The sequence below is a fragment of the Lissotriton helveticus genome, chromosome 1_1 (genome assembly GCF_964261635.1).
Source record: "Lissotriton helveticus chromosome 1_1, aLisHel1.1, whole genome shotgun sequence".
NCBI lineage: Eukaryota > Metazoa > Chordata > Amphibia > Caudata > Salamandridae > Lissotriton > Lissotriton helveticus.
The window spans coordinates 360,007,711-360,032,703 of record NC_136057.1 but is presented as its reverse complement, the minus strand read 5'-3'; the positions used below and the strand labels follow the sequence as shown (position 1 = coordinate 360,032,703).

At 46.6% G+C, this 24,993-nt stretch overlaps 1 protein-coding gene across 8 annotated transcripts in view; it reads left to right on the top strand.

Moving 5' to 3' along the window:
- LOC144808497 (adenosine deaminase 2-like) overlaps nt 1–24,993 on the top strand; it is a 405,785-nt gene that overhangs the window by 129,960 nt on the left and 250,832 nt on the right. For 2 of the 8 annotated variants that reach the window (XM_078673643.1, XM_078673642.1), the window contains exon 2: nt 19,173–19,302. The exons of the other annotated variants lie outside the window; for them this stretch is intronic. The gene's annotated coding sequence lies outside the window, so the exon portion shown is untranslated. The remainder of the gene's footprint in view (nt 1–19,172; nt 19,303–24,993) is intronic. 8 annotated transcript variants of the gene reach the window in all.

Genomic DNA, 24,993 nt, shown 5'->3' with positions numbered 1-24,993 from the left:
GTAATTACCACCCAGTACAATCTGTCCAGGATCCACAAAGTTAGGTGTCACCATAGTGACACTGCCACATGTGTCCCTGTAGGCCTGAGCCACTTTGTCATTGATTAAAGGTGTGTACCTGTACTTGCCCAGAGTACTGGGACTCACAGTAGTGGACATAGCCATGTCCACATCACAGACAAGAACAGCCTGAGTTGGTATCCTGACTAGGCCAGAATCCATCTCAGTACCCATGGTTAACCCCACTATAGCCTTGGGTTGGGAACTACCACTATTAACTGTACGAGGGGGTGCAGATGCCTTAGGGGCTACAGTAGTAGGGGCTGTACCTTTCTTGGTGCACTCACTAAACCAGTGAGAGGCAGATTTACAATAATTACACCAAGGTTTCTTTGGACCTTCTTTCTTCTTCTTCTTCTTAGAAGTTTGGGACCCCCTTCATTAGAATTTTGGGGGCCTGATGAAGACTTCTGGTCTTTTTGTTTCTGATCCCCACCTTTTCGGTCTGCCTTTTTCTGATCACCACCTTGGTTCTGGGGTTTCTGCTTAACCCTGGTTCTGACCCATTTGTCTGCCTTTTTTCCCAATTCTTGGGGAGAGGTCAGATCTGAGTCAATCAGGTGTTGGTGCAACAACTGGTTCTGACAATTAAGTGTTTGCTCTCTCATGATCAAATTATACAATCCTGTATAGTCCTTAACTTTACTTCCCAGCAACCAGCCTTCCAGAGCCTTAGTGGCACAATCAACAAAATCAGTCCAGTCCTGAGTCTGTGTCTTCTGGGTATCTCTGAACATCAACCTGTACTGTTCAGTGGTTAGGCCAAACCCATCAATTAGAGCACTCTTCAGGACAGTGTAATTGTTAGCATCATCATCACTAACTGTGAGGAGCTTGTCTCTTCCTTTTTCTGCAAAGTAGAGCCACAAGATTGCTGCCCACTGACTTTGGGGGGATCTGCTGTACCTTGCAGGCCCTCTCCAAAGCAGTTATCCATTTGTGGATATCATCCCCATCTCTATGGGGGGGCACAATCTTACTCAGGTGTCTATTATCATAGGACCTGTCTTTATCCTTAGGGATATTGCTGCCACCAGTGGAATCTAATCCACTCAACCTTTGCTCCCTTGCTAAAGCAAGTTTTGCTTGGGCTAGGGCAAGTTCTTCCCTCTCTATTCTGATTTGGACTTCCCTCATCCTAGCCTGGTGTTCTCTCCTTAGAGGGGAAGTCATCCCCCTCTGAGAACCTCTTGAGGCATTGGGGTGGAGAGATTCACCTGAGTGAGATCTGTCCCTCCTATACCTCTGATTAAGTCTACTGTTGGGTCTGGGAAGGGCTAGCCCTTCTCCAGCCCCATGTAGGCTTAGGTTAGCCTGGCTAAGTCTTCTGACTGGGACCTGGCTGTCTACCTCTTCCTCAGAAACTTCTTCTTCCTCCTCCTCTTCCTCTTCTTCTTCTGGGATGGGGGGGGGTCATCTTCTGAAGATGGTATACCTTCTGCATTCCCTGTAGGACCTGTGCCTGAGGCCTTAAGAGCTTCAGACTCTTCTAAGAGGTCTATCAGGTGCTGAAGGGTAGGGTTAGAACCCTGTTTCAGTTTCCTTGTGGTACACAAGTGTCTCAGTTCTCTGAAGCGGAGTATGTCAAATTTTGAGGGTACCCTGATAGGGTCACTTCCCACAGGTAGAGATACACTAGGTTCACCTGTGGTTGACATTTTCTAGTGAGGTGTGGTGTGTGCACCTACCTACACTAAGTGTTATCTACTAAACCCCCCTAGGAGTTGTAGTCAGGTTGTGCTAGGCCCTTTGGTCTACAACAACTAAGTTCAGTAGAACTTAAGTATTCTAAGTCTTGTTATATGTACCTATGGTACCTAATGTTATCTTTCAAATGATAGCTCAAAGATTACAACTGGTAAAACAACAGCAAGCTCATATCCCAACCGCTGCACACCAATGTGAGAAGTTGTGCCACCCTGACCACCACAAAGTCTGTCTTTCTGACTCTAAGCGCTATAATAATACATACAATGCATGTATGTGAAAAAGAATTACATTTTGGGGTCTAATCTCTGAAAGACCTAGTGCATGTTTCTGGTACATAGTGCACGTGTATAGCACCACTGAGCGGTCACATCGCTTATATACACCGAAGTCATACATATGTATGTGAGAAGTTGGCCTGGTATATGATGTTCACTATTCTAGTGAGCACCTTGCACCAGTCCAAACAACCCTTATGGTGATGGTTGTAAAGTCAACCTTATAGACCAGATATCCTAGTGGTAGCATGGACAAAACAGTCTTAGGCTAAACTAAAGAGGGCATGTGAAGCCAGCTGTTTTACCATATGTAACCCCTTTTAATACCAAGTGAAAGGACACCACACAGGTTGTATATCAAAATTTATATGTATTTATTTCTAACACAATCCTCTGAACTCTTTATGAGGTCAGAGGCACAAGCACATAACAAGATACTCAATTATAATACAATAAGTTGCACAAAATACAGTAATGCCCTAGGGGCACTTCGAACCATATACTAAAATAGTAGTGTAAGCACCATGTCACGAACAAAGGATAGGCCTAGGGAATCGCTGGGGCTACACTGTACTACCAAAGGATAGGAAGTAGGAGGCCCACGGGATGCGCGTGCAGTGTCTTTACAAGCACGCAAGTTACCATAGAGTTAGAATGGGAACGAAAGAATTGGAAACTAGTTCTTTTAGGACACTTCCGGATTGACTAGGGAAAAGCTACTTGAAACTAGGACACTAGGATAGTCAATACCCACAGGAGTACCGAAATACTCGCGTTCCCTCACCCACAGGAAGCGGGTGCATAGGTGTCAAAGTGTGTCGGGTTTCGTCGCTGATTCCTATGGAGTCTTGAAGAAAGATGCTGCAGGCGACCAGGAGAGAAGTGTCCGGTTGGATCCAAGGGCGGATCGAGGATGAAGAGTACCTGAAAGCAGAGGGGACAGAGTCTGGGTCACTAGCCAGTGACCAGGAAGGAACCAGGCGATGTCGCGAAGCAATCAGGTGATGTCGTGAAGCTTGTCTCTGCAGCTACGTGGACCAGGAGGTGTCAACGACGACCAGGAGCTGGATACGGACTGTCCCACGAAGGCTCTCGCTGTTGGCGGTGTTGACTTCCGGATTGGAGTCAACAAGCCTTGGCAAAGGCAACCCACGCAGGAATCGAAGATGGCTTCTTAATCAGACCAGCAAGGTCTGATGGGCTTCTCCTTTTCATGGAAGCAGGGGCCAGTCTGGAGCAACCAGACTAGCGGTGTAAATCAAAAGGTTCGTCGTCACAGAGGCCACTAGCCAACGGGCAAGTGACCGGACAGACGCGTCGAGCAGGAAAATGCAGAAGGGCCCCATGCAGAACTCGTGGAGTGTGTTGGGCTGATCTTCGGTGCAGTTGGTGCTCGGGGCTGGGGCTTCTCAATCCCCAATGCACAACTTCGAGGGTGCCTCAGAAGTTGCACGGAAAGCAATTTGCTGGCTTTCCAAGATGGCCGGTCCCACGTCTCTCGTCGCCTCCACGGGTCTCAGCTCTGCTGTTACTGTGGATCGGGCTGTTGAAAGTCTGGAAGTCCGGGTCTTGTCAGGCTCTGTGCTCGGACTCCGGCGGGAGCGTCGACAAAGCGAACCGTTGATCGCTTGATGGTGCCTGCTTGCACAGGGTGGTCACTCCTTGACCACAAGGGATATTTTTCAGTCTTCTATGTCGAGTAGAAGTCGAAGGTCCAGAGTTTTGTTTCAAGTTTCAGTCAGGATAATAATGCACTTAAGAGTATATGGTATGGCTATGTCCACAGGCTATATCATAGAACAGCTATAAGGAAATGGTTCCGAAAGCTGCAGACAGGCTCAGCTCATGCTAGAGCACCGTCTCACATAAAACCAAGCACTCTGCCTTCAGGATTGTTAAGGCCTGCCATAGGAGTGACTTATAGGTGCATATGTGTCTATATATAATGGTAGGTATAGGAATACTATACCTAAGCATGGGGTGATTACACAACCTTGCCCCAACTGAGTGATCAGCCAGTTGTGTCAGTTTGGATGGCCAGCCAGTGGAGGCATAAGATATGCTGCAGCCCCTGGTAGACCTTGGGGGCACTTATGCCCTGGGTAACTAAGGTACTCACAAGAGTGACCCAAATCCCAATTGGTGATGTATCTAAAGTACATGGTGTGAAATTTAGAGAGAGAACAGCAGGGCTGTGGGTCTGATTAGCAGGCCCACAGCCACATTAATTCGAAAACCAGTGAAGCAAAAAGCAAAAAAATGGGGTGACCATATGAAAGTAGACCCTACTCTCCTACAATGTACTTCAGATCTATTCCATAGGTCCTACTATATACGCACAGATATAAACAGTGAAAATAAAAGTAAAGGCAACAATCTTTGATAAAAAATGATATGTGTTGGAACACACCCAAAATGATATCTAGGGCCCTTGTCTCAGACTTACGTTATAATTGTGGTTACACTGATGTATTGGTCTTGCAAGCCTCTGCGAAACAAACAGAATAGCCTCTCGGCGCTTTGGGTAATGTTCAGAAAATGTATTCTTTAACTCTCAACAAGAAATTCGAAAAAACATTCCATCCAAACTGCCATGAATCAAATTAAAAATATAAGAAATCTCAAATTCTGCTCTTGCGACAGCTGCCCTCCCCCCAACCCTCTTGCAGTCCTTGGGTGCCTTTAAATACCCTTGTCTTTCTTTCAGTTTACCCACTGCTTGGTTGCCCCTTCACTATGTCTGATCTAGGGGCACCACCAGTTGAGGCAACTTTCAGGGGGGGGAGGTGGGATGCTAAGAAAAAATTTCGGGGTGGTGACTCTTCCAGTAGAGTGGAGATGAAGGGGTGAAAAAAACCAAAGCCTCATTTACAAGCAAATGGTCTTTTAAAGACCTGTGAAGTACTCGGGTGCGGCTGTGTGTGTGCCTGGGAAGCTGTCTCAGCCCGGGCTGCCATACACGACGGGGAGGGGGGTGGAAGGGGTTGACTGAAGCCCTTTGATCCCAATGGGCTTGATTTGATCCGTTGCAAACGGCAGAATTACACAATAAAACTATACTGGCAGGGAGGGTGTGTGTTCAGTGCCAGCTGAGGGCATTAAAGCCTAGCCCTCACAGTCTGTGCCAGCTTCTACAACTACTTGCCAGAAAGGCGCAACCCCACCTTGGCAGGGGTCATGAGAGTAGAGACGGTGACCCCAAGAAGCTGTTTTGTTAAAATAGGTTTGGGGTCTGTGCAGCTAAGTGAATAAACATATAGAATGCATGGGAAGAGACATGCACTGGCGGAAAAGAGCGGGGGGGGGAGAAAAGATGAAAAGATTTATAACGCTTAAAAGCAAACATAACCCCGTCATGGCGCTTCTGTGCTTAACAGAATAATTGATGATTTACCTAGAACTAAAACAGGGGTAGGCGGATTGTTTCCATGAGTGCATATTCTGGCAGCCCAGGGAGGAAAAGCAACCAGAGAGAATCTGCTCTGCCCAACATCACACACTGCTGACAGTTGGGGAAGCCGGGATTGAAAGTCAACTTTCCTAGTTCCAATGCATGGAATGTAGGTGGCACATCACGTATCTAGAAGTCTCATAAAGAGCAAAGCTGTTTTCGTTAAACCGTGGTAAAACAGCAAGACCTAAAATAATGAGCTGTCTCATAAAGAGCAAAGCTGTTTTTGTTAAACAGTGGTAAAACAGCAAGACCTAAAATAATGAGCTGTCTGCTTGTATGTCCCCTCTGTCCTAAATCACATTTGCTGCTGTCGAAGTCGGAACTGCTTGGGGCGTGAGCACCTCATTTGATGCCGTTGCCTGGCAAATTAAAGAGAATTTGGCTGTAAAGTATTGCATATCGGATTTTCGGTTCCAACTGAGAAGCTGACATTTGACTGACTCTATGCAGAGGAACTCCATCTCCCAACATAACCCGGATTGGTTGCCAATTCGATACCGAAAAGAGAAAGTGCACAACCGATATCGGTGAATAGTAAGTGCTTGCGAGTTATCTACAATGATCGTGACCTACTGCCAGATAGTGATATGTAAAAATGCAGACTCTGACCTCTGAAATACTGAATCGCTGCCGTTTTGGCAAAATTAAGTATATAGTGTGTCCGTCGTTGCGAAGCGCAACATTTCGAAATCTAAAAAGAAATGATAATGATCAAAAAGAGCTAATGATACATGTTATTTCCACATGCCCGAAGGGTTTCGCTAACCTAAGTGTTTGCTAGAAAGTTTCCTTCGTTGCGGAGCTTGAAGGATTCCGTGCTACAAAAGTTATCTATTTAAACGTGCTTCATTAGGCATGCCCGAACGTTAGGGAACGAGTAAAAAGAAAGAAGTACTCTGCGTGATGCTGATCTTTGTACAGTGTTAGCCGACTGTGGAAAAAAAGTTGAGAAAGACAGCGGTCGGAAAATGGGTTACAAGTACCGTGTATTTTGGATGTTAAGATACTTTTCAGAAAAATAAAAGGAAATAGAATAAAACACGCTGGTGAAAAATAGGTTTAACATGCGCTGGTCACATGACCCACCCGGCACAGTAAAAAAACAACACGCGAATGGTGCGCGCGCTGCACTAATTAACAAGCTGTTTTCAGGAGTGGTGCCTGCGCGCACAGTCTACTCTTTTTCGAAGCACATACTCGTGCTTGTGGCGCGCCCCCTGCTCGCTCCTGCAAGGTGGATGCCGCCACAAGCACGAGTGAGTGCTTCGAAAAAGAGCAGAACGACGGATAAAGGTCCTCCTATCAGCGCATGCGCCCTGCGTAGGCGAGACCTAAATGAGGAAGGATAATAGGAACATGTGCCCCTTTGAGCTTGTGGGGCTGGCAGCAGCAATAATTCTTGTAAGTGGCCCAAGGATCAGTCCCCATCTTGGACATTTTTCATTTTGACCTGATTTGCCAAGGCTGAGGAAGAGCACTAATGCATAATATGACACACTTTTTTAATCTATCACAGATATATGCATTTCACGCTATATAGCCTCACCTGATATAATTTGATGAGCTCTTCATGTATGTATGTATGTGGTATTTCTATAGCACAAACCTAGCCAAAAGGCAGCAGAGCGTTGTACATGGTCAAAGATGAGCATAAAGTAAGCTAGCAATAGGATAGGAAGCTCGGTTATAGATGGTTAGTTCATTGTGATGTGGTGTTCTTTGAAGATATGAGTCTTCAATTAGGTACAAATACAGCCAATCTTGTGAACCGGGACCTAAATATGTAGACAGTAGGAAGGATGCAATTAATACGTTGATAATACAACACGCATATTGGAGAAGAATTCTTCATTAGTCTCAAATCTCCCAGTTATACGCCCACAGAAATCATACTTTATACTTACACAAAAACCTAAAGGCAAGTGTGAAATATGCCAGGGACAATGAATCTCATTCAGGTACTCATTCTATACGTCTTAGGTGTGTGGGTGTGCCTTTTGAATGTATGTTTGTGTCAATCTCAAGATGTGAATGTTTAAGTTTATAAGAGGCCTCTAACTGTTGTAGGTTTGTATTTTAACAAGAGACACGCTAATGCAAGATATTTATCCACATCAACCACATGTAACCAGGAATCACTGTATGCTGTACAATTCAATCAGTCGTGGCCAAGGGACCCAGTGTCTTGTATGTTGCCTGTTAGTTGTGGCTGTTTTGTCATCGATATGTATATTCTGAGAAATTCCATTTTACTTTTACCTTTATAAGTAAGGTCTCAATAATCTACCAAGTAAACTGACTAAAACAAAAGTCACAGTGGGCTGAAGGTGTTACATACTAGCACATGGCAAGTATGATCTTGCCCCACAGAGAAATGCAGCACTGTGTGGTTATCTCCAAAGAAAGGAATTTCTGTGTGCGTTTGGAAATAAGCACAAACATACTGGACCCACATCAGAGCAGGCCAGAGGTTCAGAAAACAAAGATACAACGTCAATAATCAGATTACGAAAATTACAAGAAACTGTGTTGTAGATGTTTAGAACTGCACGCATAAAATACCAAATTGAAATACATGGCTCATTTACTATCCTGACCTAACTGAAGTATAACACTACTTCAGCATGAAATTACATAAGAAAAAGTTATCAACTGAAACTAAAGAACTGTGGGGCAATGGAAAATCACAAACAAACCACTAAGGAGTGTTCTGTGACTTTCCAAGCGACCGGTACACTGGCCGTCGACTTGGGGTTTGGGGGCACTGACCTCAGGGGGGAGGGAAGGGGGGGCCTGTGTTAAAGCAAAAAAAATATATTATAGAAAGGGACTATGGAGAGATGAGGTGCACTTTTGCCGGGTGGTAGTGAGGTAATCTGAGAAGGAGATCATATGAGGGGGAAGGGATGCCCAAAAAAATTGTTGCACCAGTACCAAAGCCGGCCCTGTGAAGGGGTACCACACCTGCTCAACCACCAGCATACTTTCTTTCAACGAATCCGGACGCATTTCTAACGCTTGTGCCACCCAACAGCAGCGATTTGAGAAATCCATGCTGTCAGGTAGTTTCACAACCGGGAGAAGGGTGCATCACCACTGAGGCGTTGAATTAAAATAATGCTACTCAGATAAGTATTCAGGGTGATTTGAAAATACGGCAGATGATTGGTGAAATAATTTCATATATGGGTAAATAAAATAGTTTCCCGTCGAAGCTGAGAAGCTCACCCATCTCGCTACTGCAAAAGGTTGAGGATTATGGCACTTTCTTGGCAGCACCATGCCCTGGCCTGTATATAGAGAAGTTTTTATTTTTTTTACTTCTTTTTGCCCTTCAAAGGTATAAAAATGATTTGCGGATGAGCAATGCTTTCAGAATCCAGGGTGCCAGGGAAAAGAACTCCCTGTAAAATATCCCTCCTGCTATAAGAAAAAAATTGATATGATGCAGCCAACCTTTAGCCATGCTGCACTGCCACGCTGCTGTAAACATAGCTAAAAGACATTGTCAAAGCCAATTTCTCTCGCATAGGTGAGACCTATTGGCTTTGCCAATACTTGTCACATGGTGGAAACGAGACAGGATAAATCCACACATAACACCATTACTCATAAAGCAATGAACACAACCCCTCAACACCAGGCTCACAAAACCCATACAAGTGGTTTAGGTCTGTGTTTTCCCCCTATTCTGTATGTCTCTACTAGCCAGCGCTTGAGTTTTCTCTTCGAGAGATGTTGTATATACTTTCTGGGCTTCAGCCCGCCCCTATGTTTCCCATTTGCTGTCTCCTTCGTCGCTCTCATTTTCTTTCTCGCCAATTGTCCATGGCATACATGAATCATGCCTCTTCCTCTGTTTAGCCCTCTGTGAGAGCAGGGACCAAGTAATATATCAATACACTGGTCACCATTTTAGCAAGTTTTTTATGAACTACTTTCTTCTTTATTTAAGAGCAATTCAAACAAGCGTTTTTGTTTCGCTCCATGCTCCTCTGTAAATTGGGCTGTAAATCTTGCTCTAATCTCCTCACATTTGCTGCGCATTCAAAGACGGTGATCAGATGTCAGATGCTCTTTTGTTTGTTTGACTTCAAAGGGAGTGATTTTTTTTTGTTCATGTTCCAGTATTGCTTTTGTTTCTTATTATATCAACCCACACAGTTGACAAGTAGAGGCTGGCTTATAAGATGTGACCCAAGGCCTGGAGACCATTGCACAATATGTCCTTTCTCGTTTGCAGGCGGTAGAGCCAGGGCTGTCTTAACAGCACTATAGGCCAGGCCAAGCAGTCCACTGGGCCCTGCCTACACAATCACTCAAGAACATTTTTTTTTTAATGGAAAATTAGTGTTAAATTATTTGTCTGCATGAAGCCCCTAGGCTTGGGGGACCCCAGGGCAACTGCCCAGTGTGCCCATGCGTTTTAAGACTGTAATGCGTAGGGCAGCCCTGCGTGTGAATTACACTCGGGCTGCCCTATAGGGGAATCAAGAGCATACTCTGCTGCTCACTCATTTTGCACACAGTAAGTGCTGTGGAAGGCGAGAGGGCGGTGAAGCGAGGTGGGTGTCGGCCCGCCGATGAAAGACACATCCGATCTGCACGGGGCGTGCGGAAGCAAAGCCACCCCCGAGAGACCCAGCAGTAAGCCAAGTAACCGGGGAAGAAGCGGTGGAGGTGGCAGGGGCGCGGGGAGGCCTACGGACCACACGGCAGCCGGGAGCTGGATTAATTACGGGCAGTGAATGTGTGCAGCCGGGAGGGGGTGTGGGCGGTAATTTTTACGCTTTGTGGCGCCCTTCAGATACCAGCCTCCCCCTCCGGCCAGCCTCCCCCCCCGTTGGGTGAGAGCGCTCCGGCGCGACAGCGAGCCCAGGGCCCACGCACAACTTCAACTGCCCCAGCGAATATTAGCAGCACAACGGGGTACAACACCACCGACAATGACACAAAAGGTGCACGCACGGGCTCAGGACTAGAGACAATAAAATCGCACACCCAAGGATCTGGAAGCAGGGTCGCAGTGGCCATTTATGCCTCGGTTGCTGTGGACGAGTTGGTGTGGGGCTCCACGTTCGGAGGCCGGTAGGGCCTACATCCCGGGGAGGCGTACGACACCACACGGCGCGACGTATAGTGTGCTAGCGAAGACGCCATGGCGGGACGAGGCCCACGGAATCACAGTACGCAGGCCAAGTTGGATAAATTTGCTTACGAAAAAAGCTCCCTGCCACTACCGGAGGAGCGCGCCTCATCGGGCAAAGGATCAGAGGGTGATGGCGCAAAAAAGATTACATTGGAAGACATTATGGCGGCCCTTTCGAATGTACAAACCACAGTGGGGACTATATCAACGGATGTCACTCTACTCCGGGCAGACCTTCAGAAAATGGCGGACAGAGTCAAGGAGGTGGAGATAGTCACGGAATCTTTAGTGGCAGACACAGGGGAACTACAAACAGCCTTATCCAGACTCAAAGCGGAAAACAAGCAACTAGCAGAGAAACTCGATGATCAGGAGGGGCGCTCACGCCGGAACAACGTCCGCATTCTTGGTATTCCGGAAAGCGAAGGAACTCTGGCTATGGACCTATATGTGGAGGAGTTGGTGGAAACGAGACTACAACTGAAGGGTCTCTCCAGTTTCTTCTCTGTAGAAAGAGCCCATAGGGTCCCAGGCGGTCGGCCTAAGCCGGGAGCTCCCCCCAGACCAGTTCTCGCCAGGCTCTTCAACTTACGAGACAGAGACGCCATCCTCCAAACGGCGAGAGTCTCCCCACCGATTCGAATCCATAATTCGACTGTGGCCTTCTTCCCGGATTATACAGTGGCGGTGTCCCGGCGCCAGCGAAGTTTCTTGGAGGTCAAAAAAGCTCTGCGGGCACAGGAATTGCCATACTCCATGATCTTCCCGGCAAGGCTCAGGGTAGTGGCGGAGAACAAGACTTGGTTCTTTGAGACGCCAGAGGCGGCCTATGACTGGCTGGAAGGATGGCGGCAGGTGGACAAGCAGCGTCGCGGGAATGGACATCATCAACGCCGCACAGAGGAGACAGAAGCAGGTAGCCAAGAACCACGACGTCTAATCCCAAGATCGGAGGCAGAGGAAGCAGTTCAAGCATAACTCGGTTTCCCCGATCAGACATGGGAGGTTGTTTCCTTCCACAATGTGCATGGTCCTGTCGCCTTGGACACTGGGCTGAAGCAGTCCCTGGAGGGGAGGAAGGACTGTAGCTTACTTGGACCCTTTACCCCTGTCAAGCAAGTACAATGGTTGGGATTGGGAAGAAGCGCTCTGCTGAGTTGGGGTGGCGGGCAGTTTTAAGTCCGTTAAGCAGGGAGGCAGGGTGGGTGGGAGGGACGGAGGGGGGGGAACGTTCAGGAATTTTGTAGTTATGTTCTGATTGGTGATGATTTTGACGGTATGACAGAGACTCAAAAAGTCAGCGGATCTTTAACTGTGAAGGTTAGGCAGCAATTCCCGATGTTTGTATATTGCACCCATGGCAAGCGGTTCCCAGACAGTAGTTCAGGACACACGAGTCACCGCATTAAAGGTAGTAACGTGCAACGTCCGAGGTCTGGGCGATAAGATAAAGAGGGGCTTGGTACTACAGGCACTGAAAAGCGACTGCCCCATGCTAGCCTTACTGCAGGAGACACACCTTATGGGGACGGCGTGTAAAGCACTGGACAGATGGGGGTATAAAATGGCAGTACATTCCGAGTTTTCGTCGGGATCCAGAGGGACAGGCATACTAGTGAAGAAAAACTCTTCCTTTATGGTGCTCCAAACTAAAACAGACTATCAAGGGAGTTTTGCAGCGGTGCAGGGTCAGTGGGAAGGCAGGCTCCTTAATGTGGTATCAGTTTACATCCCACCAGCGCTACACGCAGTGGCACTTCCAGCACTCAGCGAATTCCTCTTGGCCCTGCCGGAGGGTGACCTTATAGTCGGGGGAGACTTCACCGCGATGCTGGATGCCACTATTGACAAGTACCCGCCCAAGGCCCCACCACTTGGTACCTCTCGCCTCCAGGGTTTTGCGGAGGCAATGGGTCTCCTAGACGTCTGGAGGCACACACACCCCACAACATACCAATATACATATCACTCAGCTGTGCATAATAGTCTGTCCAGGATAGACTATTTTCTGTTGTCAAGCACAACTTTACCACACGTCAAAGAGGTAAACATTAAACCCAGGGGGATCTCTGATCACTCACCGGTCATATTGACTTTCTCCTATCATTGAACGGTGTCCCGGAGGACTTATCCTATTTACCCCGGGTATCTTCACATTCCCCTACATAAAGAAGGAACTCCGTGTAGCCACAAAGTATTTCTTTGAAGAAAATATACCGTCAGTTAGTTCGCCATCAATAGTATGGGAAGCATATAAAACAGTCCTTAGAGGGCAAGCCATAGCTTCTATCACGGGACATAAGCGAGAACAACAGAAAGAACTAACAGATCTTGAAATAGCACTGCAGGCGGCAGACACGGGACACTCTGCAAATCCGACACCAGACACAGCACACGCCTTACACCTCAGGCAACAACAACATAGGGAACACCTACGGGGCAAGACAGAGGCCGGTCTAGCGGTAACTAGACACAAAATATACGACGTAGGGGATAAAGCCTGAAAACTGTTGGCATGGTTAGATAGGCGAGTGACTGGCACTAGGGGAATATGGCACATACGACTGGCGGGGGGCCATCTCACGACGGACCCAGAAGACATAGTGAACACACTGGCTGACCATTTCTGAGAGGTTTACACACCGACATCTGAGGTACCGGAAGCGGAGATAGTAGAATTCCTGCGACATATAGAAATGCCGACACGAACGCCTGAGGCAGCCCAGGAATTAGAAACGGACTTTATGATTGAAGAGTTGCAATTAGCTATTTGGTCGATACAGTCGGGCAAAACACTGGGACCCAATGGTATCCCGATAGAGTGGTACAAGCAAATGGCGGGAACCGTGAGCGCGCCTTTACTGGCAATGTACAAGGAAACCTTAGAGAAGGGCGAACTACCACCAGACCAGAGAATAGCGATGATAATAGCAATCCCGAAACCTGGTAAGGCCCCGTCCGACTGTACCTCCTACCGCCCTATATCGCTGCTGAATGCGAAAGCAAAGATTTTAGATAAATTATTGGCTACTAGATTGCTGACCCACTTACCCCACTTGATCCACCCGGACCAATCGGGCTTCATGCCTAACAGGAACACGGCACTCAATCTCCGACGCTTACATGGGGCGCTGACGAAGGCAACATCACTAGTAGAACCGGTGGTGATACTATCATTAGATGCAAAGATGGCTTTCGATATGGTAGAGTGGAAATACCTCTTTGCGATCCTGCCACGCCTGGGGTTTGGACCTCTGTTTTGTGCATGGGTACGGCTTCTATACACGAACCCGGTGGCTCGGGTGACAGCTAACGGACATATATCAGGTGAGATACCATTGCGGAGAGGGACGCGCCAGGGGTGCTTCCTGTCACCGCTCTTATTCGTGCTGGTCCTGGAGCCCCTGCCGACATTTATCAGAAAAACTCCATTATTGAAAGGGATTCAGTGGAAGGAGGATCGTCTTTCGCTTTATGCAGACGACATACTAGTGTATCTCACTGACCCGGAATGCTCTATACCGGAACTCCTTACCATATGTGATACTTTCGGGAGGATGTCGGGGTACATGATAAATTGGTCTAAATCGGTCCTCTTTGTTTTACAAGAACCAGCGCCACTTTTCCCTCCCGAATGCCCACTGGTAGTTACCACTGAATCCTTCAAATACCTGGGGATATACATTACTAAGGATCCAGCAGTGGTTTTTTTCCAAGAATCTGGCACCCCCTCTGGAGCGCCTACGAAGTGATTCATCCCACTGGGCTTCCCTACCCCCCACGCTTCTGGGTAAAGCGGCGTTATACAAGATAATGGCCCTACCTCGGTTTCTTTACGCACTAGATAATACACCGTTCCTAGTCCCACCCCGGTATTTTAAACAGATAGCTGCACAGGTCTCTACGCTTCTATGGGGCCACCGTCCTGCACGCATAGCACAAGCAAAACTGCATAAAAGTTGGTACGACGGCGGGATACCACTCCCCGACATACAATTATATTATTGGGCAGCACACCTTAAGGTCATCAATCAGTGGCTTCACGCGCCTCAGGACAACCCAGCTTATAGGGCAGATAGAGCCTAACTGGGCACCAATAACATGCTTGCGGTATTATATAACAGAGGACAAACATTGAAACTAGAAGACCCGACGAAACACACGATGACATTATGGCACACAGCACAGGTGCGGCTGGGATGGAGAGGGGTTATCATTAAACTTACTCCACTTTGGGACACCAAAAAACTAGGACAACTGCGCAACATCAAAGGATTTATAGGCATCTCCACGGTGGGCGACCTGTGGGAAAAGGGAACGGTAATACCTTTCACACAGCTTCAGCTACAATACAACCTGGGCCCCACCGAAACTTACAGATACACACAGATAAGACATGCACTGCTGACGGTGCTACAGCCAGAGACCGAGGTCCCGGAGGCTGCCCCATTAGAAGACAGACTGCTAACGGATCACATGCAAAAACGCGCCACATCCCCCACATATAGAAAACTAATCAACAATCTACGGACCAAGTGGGTGGCAGAGATGGGAGAAATAGATGACTCAGAATGGCAGGAGGCCCTGGCGTCACCCAAAGAGGTGGGAATCTCTGCTAGACTTCGGTTAGTGCAGCTAAAAATTTTGCACCGAGTATACTACACTAGGACCACACTACATAAAATACAAAGGGCGCAACATCCATATTGCCTGAGAGGATGCGGAGAGGAGGGGTCACTTATTCACACACTGTGGAATGTGCAGCTATTGCAGATTATTGGCGGAAGATACTGCGTACAATGTCACAGATGATGGGGGTATCACTTTTGCCGGAGCCGCGTAGGTGCCTACTCAATATATGGGAGCCCAATGACCTCACACACTATGGACAAACATGGGTCACGTTAGGGCTCATGGTAGCAAAACGGAATATAGCACAGAAATGGGGTGCACCGGAAGTACCTTCACTGGCGAGTTGGTGCAGAGATATGGATCTGATTATGGTGACGGAACGAACAGTGTATACTAAATGGACTAAAATCTGGTCCGCCTGGAATGCATATAGAGGGGACATCTGTGATCCAATACCAGATTCGGATGCAGATAGTTCAGATGTGGAGTGAGGACAAGAGAAGGGGGACAAGACAGGGACTGTGTTACCGATGGAGAGAGTGCAAAGACTACGAATTGCTGTCGAGGTCAAAATGGCAAAGAATTTGAATGTTTGTAACCTACCCAAGCTATATGATTTACTGTATGCTGTCACTATGATTAATATGTTGAATAACTACAATAAAAATATATTATAAATAAATAAATAAATAAATAAAAAATTGCAGAAGCCTCAGTGGGGAATATCCGATCTTGTGTAGACGATAGCGCAATCCTCTTAAAGGAGTCTACCTGCTTTAAAGGGCAAGGTCTCCCCGTTAGCACCCTTTTTCTCGTCTGTTCATTAGAGGGGATTGCGGTCAGCAAAAGCTTGTAAGAACAGCCTTAGTATGAGTACTTGTAATTAAAAATTGTAGAAGCCTCAGTGGGGAGTATTCGATTTTGTATAGAAGATAGCTCAATCCTGTTTAGAAGAGTCTATCTTATGATTAAAAATTGCAGAAGCCTCAGTGGGGAATATCCGATCTTGTATAGACGATAGCTCAATCCTCTTAAAGGAGTCTACCTGGGATCGACAGCATATGTTTGTCATATACTCATGACCTATACTCTGGATGTAGCCATCCTGTGTTTTAATCGTTCCTTCCAGTGAAGTAATTATTCTCAGATGGCCCTTTCTGATTAGGGTCCAAAACAACCATAAATCTGCTCAATAAGGCCGACCGTCCCCGTCTTCAAATAAAATTCCCGCATTTTATTTGAACTTGAGCAATTGTGTAGGCAGGGCCCAGTGGACTGCTTTGCCTGGTCTATAGTGCTGTTAAGACAGCCCTGGCTCTACCGCCTGCAAACGTGAAAGGAAATATTGTGCAATGGCCTCCAGGCCTTGGGTCACGTCTTATAAGCAAGCCTCGACTTGTCAACTGTGTGGGTTGATATAATAAGAAACAAAAGCAATGCTGGAACATGAACAAAAAAAAATCACTCCCTTTGAAGTCAAACAAACAAAAGAGCATCTGACATCTGATCACCGTCTTTGAATGCGCAGCAAATGTGAGGAGATCAGAGCAAGATTTACAGCCCAATTTACAGAGGAGCATGGAGCGAAACAAAAACGCTTGTGTGAACCGCTCTTAAATAAAGAAGAAAGTAGTTCGTAAAAAACTTGCTAAAATGGTGACCAGTGTATTGATATATTACTTGGTCCCTGCTCTCACAGAGGGCTAAACAGAGGAAGAGGCATGATTCATGTATGCCATGGACAATTAGGGAAAAAGAAAATGAGAGCGACGAAGGAGACAGCAAATGGGAAACATATGGGCGGGCTGAAGCCCAGAAAGTATAGACAACATCTCTCGAAGAGAAAACTCAAGCGCTGGCTAGTAGAGACATACAGAATAGGGGAAAACACAGACCTAAGCCACTTGTATGGGTTTTGTGAGCCTGGTGTTGAGGGGTTGTGTTCATTGCTTTATGAGTAATGGTGTTATGTGTAGATTTATCCTGTCTCGTTTCCACTATGTGACAAGTATTGGCAAAGCCGATAGGTCTCACCTATGCGAGAGAAATTGACTTTGACAATGTCTTTTAGCTACGTTTTCAGCAGCGTGGCAGTGCAGCATGGCTAAAGGTTGGCTGCATCATATCAATTTTTTTCTTATTGCAGGAGGGATATTTTACAGGGAGTTCTGTTCCCTGGAACTCTGGATTCTGAAAGCTTTGCTCATCCGCAAATCATTTTTATACCTTAGAAGGGCAAAAAGAAGTAAAAAAAATAAAAACTTCTCTCTATACAGGCCAGGGCATGGTGCTGCCAAGAAAGTGCCATAATCCTCAACCTTTTGCAGCAGCGAGATGGGTGAGCTTCTCAGCTTCGACGGGAAACTATTTTATTTAACCACATATGAAATTATTTCACCAATCGTCTTCTGTATTTTCAAATCACCCTGAATACTTATCTGAGTAGCATTATTTTAATTCAACGCCTCAGTGGTGATGCACCCTTCTCCCGGTTGTGAAACTACCTGACAGCATGGATTTCTCAGATCGCTGCTGTTGGGTGGCACAGCTTTAGAAATGCATCCGGATTCTTTGATAAAGAAAGTATGCTGGTGGTTGAGCAGGTGTGGTACCCCTTCACAGGGCCAGCTTTGGTACTGGTGCAACAATCTTTTTGGGCATCCCTTCCCCCTCATATGATCTCCTTCTCAGATTCCCTCACTACCACCCGGCAAAAGTGCACCTCATCTCTCCATAGTCCCTTTCTAAAATATATTTTATTTGCTTTAACACAGTGTCCTCTGCCCTCCTGAGGTCAGTGCCCCCAAACCCCAAGTCGACGGCCAGTGCGCAGGTCGCTTGGAAAGTCACAGAACACTCCTTTGTGGTTTGTTTGTGATTTTCCATTGCCCCACAGTTCTTTAATTTCAGCTGATAACTTTTCTTATGTAATTTCATGCTGACGTAGTGTTATACTTCAGTTAGGTCAGGATGCGAGCATTAGTAAATGAGCCGTGTATTTCAATTTAGAATTTTATGCGTGCAGTTCCAAACATCTACAACACAGCCTGTTTCTTGTAATTTTCGTAATCTGATTATTGACGTTGTATCTTTGTTTTCTGAACCTCTGCCCTGCTCTGATGTGGGCCCAGTATGTTTGTGCTTATTTCCAAACGCACACAGAAATTCCTTTCTTTGGAGATAACCACACAGTGCCTCATTTCTCTGTTTGGCGAGATCATACTTGCCACGTGCTTTTATGTAACACCTTCAGCCCACTGTGACTTTTGTTTTAGTGAGTTTACTTGGTAGATTATTGAGACCTTACTTGTAAAGGTAAAAGTAAAATGGAATTTCTCAGAATATACATCTCGATGACAAAACAGCCACAACTGACAGGCAACATACAAGACACTGGGTTCCTTGGCCACGACTGATTGAATTGTACAGCATAAATTGATTCCTGGTTACATGTGGTTGATGTGGATAAATATCTTGCATTAGCGTGTCTCTTGTTAAAATACAAACCTACAACATTTAGAGGCCTGTTATAAACTTAAACATTCACATCTTGAGGTTGACACAAACAGACATTCAAAAGACACACCCACACACCTAAGAAGTATAGAATGAGTACCTGAATGAGATTCCTTGTCCCTGGCATATTTCACACTTGCCTTTAGGTTTAATTAATGTGTTTTTTTTATTACAATATTTTGTATACAAACAAACAATAAATATGTGATATATTTTGTATACCTTGTGTATATGTTGCTTTCTCTTCTCTTTTACATATGGTCCAATGTAAGTAGGTGTGGATATGTAATACATATGAGTGTGATATGTGTGAACATTGAGGTCTATCTTGAATAGGATTTACCCCAAGGGATCTTCTTTCTTTCGCTTTTCACAGTTGCCGGTCACACAAATAGTAACACTCGCTTCCCATGCAGGTGTTTGTTGCAACAAGGCAGGTGAAGAAGTGAGGCTGGTGCGTGACCTGTGGGGATACGGCAGACCCCCACCCAAGGCGCCACAGGATCGTAAGTTGAGAGCCATGCTTTATGTTATCAAGGATTTGCTTCCAGTTCTGGGCTTTTTGCTTATTAGCCAATGGCTGTGACCATGTAATTCGTGCAATGAAAGTAAACTAAGACTGCCACAGTCAGAATGCAGTGCATTTTCATGAACAGAACTGATTGTCAGCCAGGTCATGGTGTGAGGTGGCGTCACCACTGCCCTCATATGTGATATGTCATCGATGTGAGGCACAAGGGCTAGTTGTAGATCTCACAGTTTTTTTTTAGAAGGAGCGGTCCTCTGAAATTTTCCAATTTTCGACTGGTGCTGCACTAGCCTCACTAGGTGTCCAGTGCTAAAACCACCTCTCACACTCCCAATTTGCTTATTTATTTAGGTTTGTTCATCAAGCACCAATTGCCATCTCTTAATAAATTCAGAGTGCTAAAGACCGGTTTAGCGGCACACTTTTCTTTAACTTTAAAGGTGTTCTAGAACAGTGAACTTCATGAAGGGCTCCAAGGTGCCAACTAGTGGTTCAGTGGGCACCTCAGGCCTCCGGGCACTGGTGCCACTTCCCCGGCTGCACCAATGGATGCCATAACCCTGGTATCAACAAGCCATCCACTGCAGCCACCACCGCCTATGTGGCAAATGTGGAATCCTGGGAGAGGGGAGAATACGTTCCTGGTACCAGCCATCCCTACCACCCTGACTTTCCCCTGCAAGAGACTCTAGCCCCACATACTTCCCCCAGATCGGGCCACAGTGGACGTTTAACTTGTCTGCTTTCATCCCGGATGCTTAAAAGATAAAAGGGAAGTAGACAGTCCCTTGCCCCACCCTCCTGGCACAGATGCCAGCCTCCCTTCACCTCATCATGCAGCCCTCTTTCCCCACCATTGGGCTGTTAGGAGGAAGATTTACACAGCTAGCATTTGATTCCATGCCACCAAGGATGGAAAACAACATCCTAAGATCGAGATTACATAGATTTTCATAAGTGCAGCGCAAATTTGTACCAAGTAGCCTTTGAAAATCTATGCAATCGGACCACTTGGCTTTTTGTTCACAGACCATTGCACTTCAGTTCCTTAGTACTGCTGGTTTTCATTGATGGGCACTACAAGTATGGGAGAGAGATACCCTTCTAATAAAAGAGACATGGTTAAAATCAAATAAAAACAACAAAAGATCCCTTTTGTGATTAGCACTCATATGAGCACACCTGTATAATCCTTTTCTTTGGGTAGACCCTATATCCAAACCCCATGCATCAGAATTCTTTGGACAGAAAACAGAAGTCTTGGACTGCAGCACCATATCCTTGGTAATGTGGAGTCATTTGGTAACATGCAAACAACACAACATGATTCCAGTAGCAGCCAAAGGCCTCATCACGTGTGGCATAAAGCTAGATCAAACGATTCATTGTGCCTACTGTACAGATGTTGTACACCAGCATGGGAACCAGATAGCAGGGTTACCTGTTAACCTGTCTTCTTTGGCAGGCACTATCTTCTTTTCTCCTCTCCCGCCCTGAAGCTTCAGAAGTTGAAAGTGAACCGATGAAATATCTCTCAAGTGAGGGAATATCTATTATTACCCGAGCACCTATAAACAGAAACTCTGCAGAAACACTGTCACTGTGGCTCATAAATCCCACTGCAGACAGTTCTGGCAAGCAGCAGGCTTGGGTCAACTCAGCTCATCTAAAGACTCAGCTCTTCTCCAGACAGGAGCACAACTAAGTTTCACACTCTCAAGCTCAGTAGTTTTTATTTTACACACACGTCTAATAGAACATTTTAGCCAAACTGATCAATTAAGGCTTGCTAGAATTCCAACTACCGTAATGCATTGGGTTAAGTGAAAGCACACACTATGCATACAAAAAAAGCAAACTATCATTATAATTTTTTGCTGCTCTCTCTCCTCTCTTTCCCACTGCTCCTGACCATTTGTATTATCTAATTTTCCTTATCTCCTGCTGGTTCCCACCGTCACTTCCTGTCTCCGCTCCCCTAGTGCCCTCCCTCTGACTGGAAGGAACCTGTACACATACTTTTAGTTGTCTGCATGCACAGAGACCACATGTGGTCCAAGGTCAGAGTCTGGTAAGTAATAGAGTCGAATTTTGTTACACTTTGTATTTTGGAACTCGCATTGTTGCCTTTTGTCATTATTAATGCAGGACTGCTAGTATCAGAATACACTGAGACATGGTCTGGAAGCTCCCATCTAAAAAAGCTTGAGAACTATGTAACCAAGTACAGACTAACAACCTTTTAGAATCCACTCCTGGTCATATCTGCGCCAACTCTAGGTTACATCTCCCAGAAACCCTTTTGCAGGAGATGGTGCTATGCTTGCCTTGGCTGAGTACCAAGGTGGGCCCTCATGGAGGCAACAGAGGCAAAAGGTAGCTTAAAGAAATGATTCATGTTAGAAATCACTGCTAGTGACTCCCATTGTTCAGATTCAATGGGGTGAAAGATCGCTTCAGTCATTGCGAAATAGGACTTACCCCCACTTGACTTGTTATTCCAGCTTAATAAAATGAGTTGCAAATAACGAATCTACAACATAATAAAGGAAATTTCCTATTTCAATGATTTACTACTGTTCTCTTCATATTGTGTCTCTAAATCAAGACTTTAACACCCTAAAGAGACAATATCTGGACTCTTGTTGCAAACAAAGAATTCTTAATTGAGATTTTGACTTCTGAATGTTCCATTTCTACCACTTGAGGTTAGCTGGATAAATGTAAAAAAGGATTGGCGTCTATGTAACAATATATAACTAGAGGAGAGACCTTGCAACACATTATCTAAAGTGCTACAAATTCAAAAAAATACATATTTCAATTATTCACAGCCGCTCCTATCAGAACAGTGTTAAAAATGCGTTTTCTGGTTGGCTAGAGTATGCATCTAAGCCAGGCAGAAGCAACCAATCTAGTCAGGATAAGGGGATTACACATATAAAATAACCCCTGCTCACCCCCTTGGTAGCTTGGCACGAGGAGTCAAGCTCATCTCTGAGGCAAAGTTTAAAGCATTTGCACATAACAAACAGCAATACAGTGAAAACACTACAAAAGGACAGCATAGCAGTTTTAGAAAAATATCCAGTATTCATCTGTGTAAAACGACCAAACCAATGAAAATCCAACCTACAGTGGTCAAATATTTAGATACAGTTCTTTGAAGTCGATAGCTCCGTCAGGGGCTATCACGGCAATGTGAACAAACATATCCAACAGTTACTGCCAGTTGCAGCATCGCGGGCCAGCTACGATGTCGGGGTGAACCCATAAATAGTACCTCTGGAAATGCAGGACGTTTTACTTTACGGTGAGCTCTGGAAGAGTGGCGTCAGCAGTTGTTGGTTCCGGAAGTTAGTGCAGGAGGCGTCGGGTCCTTGAAGTCACAATGCTTTGCTGGTCAAACTCCGTGAGTTTGAAGTCAGGAGCACCGGCGTCGACAACCTTTGGGGAATCGGAGTGACATGCGGTGCCCTCAGGTCAAGGTGCAGGCAGTGGCTTGGTGACTGTCGTTCAGCGGCGTTGGTGATACCAGGGCTGTGGTGCGAAGCTGGGTGGTGCTCATTGCGGTGCTGACAGGTCACCGTGCATTCAGCGGTGTTGTCGTTGCTGGACCGCTGTGGTCCGTAGACCCAAAGCTTGCGGTGCAAGACGGGGCAATGCAGGGTGTGGGGCCCCGAGGTCGTGTTGCATGCAGCCGGGTCGGTCTATGAGCTGGAGTCGATTGCGTTGGTGGGCCAAGGCTGCGGTGTGGGATGGGGCGGTGCGTTGTGTAATTTACGGGTGGTGCTCCCAAACCTTGATGCAAGCAGCGGCGTCGATGTCAGCTTGGATCAGGGTCGTCAATCAGACCAGTGCAGTGGTGCAAAGCAGGACGGTGCTCTGTGTTCTCCAGGAGAGGTGTCATCAGGTGACGGTCCAGGCAACGGGTTCAGTGATGGCGCCACCGGGGATTTCAGGGAGGCGGTGTGAAGCGAGGCGGTTCAGAGTGCCAGTGCAAGCAGTGGCTTGGTGGCGGCAGTGAGATCAGGGTTGCGGTGCGAAGGCCGGCGGTGCCCTCTGTGTTGACTTCAGGTCAAGGAGCCCGCAGTGGCGTCGTTGACGGCGTTGGGTTACCTTTCTCCTCTGTGGTAGCTGTAACATCCAGTTCCAGAAGCCGGTACTCAGAAAATTTTGAAGTCTTAGACTTCCCTGAGACTTCCAACAGGAGGCAAGCTCTACCTCAAGCACTTGGAGATACCTAGTATGCAGAAAGAACAGTCCAGTCCTTTCCCTCCCGAAGACATAAGCAACAACTGCTGGCTAACCCAGCAAAGCAACAACAGCAAAGGGGCAGTACCCTGCCTGATAGCTCTTCCAGCTCTTCTTCCTGGTAGGTTCCTTAGTCCATCAGTAATCTTAAGTTCTGGGGTCAGGGCCTCAATATTTATACCACATTTTCCTTTGAAGTTGGTACAAACAAAGTTCCTTCGGCACACATAAACCAGTTCTGCCTGGTGCAGGCCAGGTGCACTACAGGAGGTGGAGACAGCTTTGTGTAAGGCAGCCACAGTCCATTCAGGTGCTAGCGACAACTCCTCCCACTACTCTTACTGCAGCCAGGTCTATTCAGCGTGGCCATTAGTCACCTCAACCCCCCTTTGTGTCTGTCTAGTGTGAATGCACACCCCCAACTTCCTGTCACTCCAAACCCAGACGGTGAGTACACAAATGGCAGAGGCACACAGGATGGTTAATCAAGAAAATGCCCATTTTCTAAAAGTGGTACAAAAAGGGGGTGGTGATGGACGGAGCATCTGAACCAATCAAACACTCACACACAGTCAAAAGATCTGGGTTTGATCCATCACCGTTCTTTAGCCCACTCTGCCACCCCAGTTCAGACATGGCTATATGCAAATCAGTCTGACCCTGTGCCTCATAGGAACAGTCCAGCCCGAACTGCCAAGCCATGCCTTCCCTGGACCGGAAGCAAGCTTCCGAGGACCGGTTTCTGGCATTCTAGCCGTCTTCAGCCCGGCTTGCTTGAATCCAGTGGCAAAGTGAGCAAGGGACTCGCGTCTAAGCATACCCTGCCACACTTATGGTGGCCAAAAGCGGTACAAAAAGGGGGTGGTGATGGAAGGAGCATCTGAACCAATCAAACACTCACACCCAGTCAAAAGATCTGGGTTTGATCCATCACCGTTCTTTAGCCCACTCTGCCACCCCAGTTCAGACATGGCTATATGCAAATCAGTCTGACCCTGTGCCTCATGGGAACAGTCCAGCCCGAACTGCCAAGCCATGCCTTCCCTGGACCGGAAACAAGCTTCCGAGGACTGGTTTCTGGCATTCCAGCCGTCTTCCACCCGGCTTGCTTGAATCCAGTGGCAAAGTGAGCAAGGGACTCACGTCTGAGCATACCCTGCCACACTTAAGGTGGTCAAAAGCGGTACAAAAAGGGGGTGGTGATGGACCCAGGATGCTTGTTTCCGGTCCAGGGAAGACATGGCTTGGCAGTTCGGGCTGGACTGTTCCCATGAGGCACAGGGTCAGACTGATTTGCATATAGCCATGTCTGAACTGGGGTGGCTGAGTGAACTAAAGAATGGTGATGGATTAAACCCAGATCAGTTGACTGGGGGTGAGTGTTTGATTTGTTCAAACGCTCCGTCCATCATCC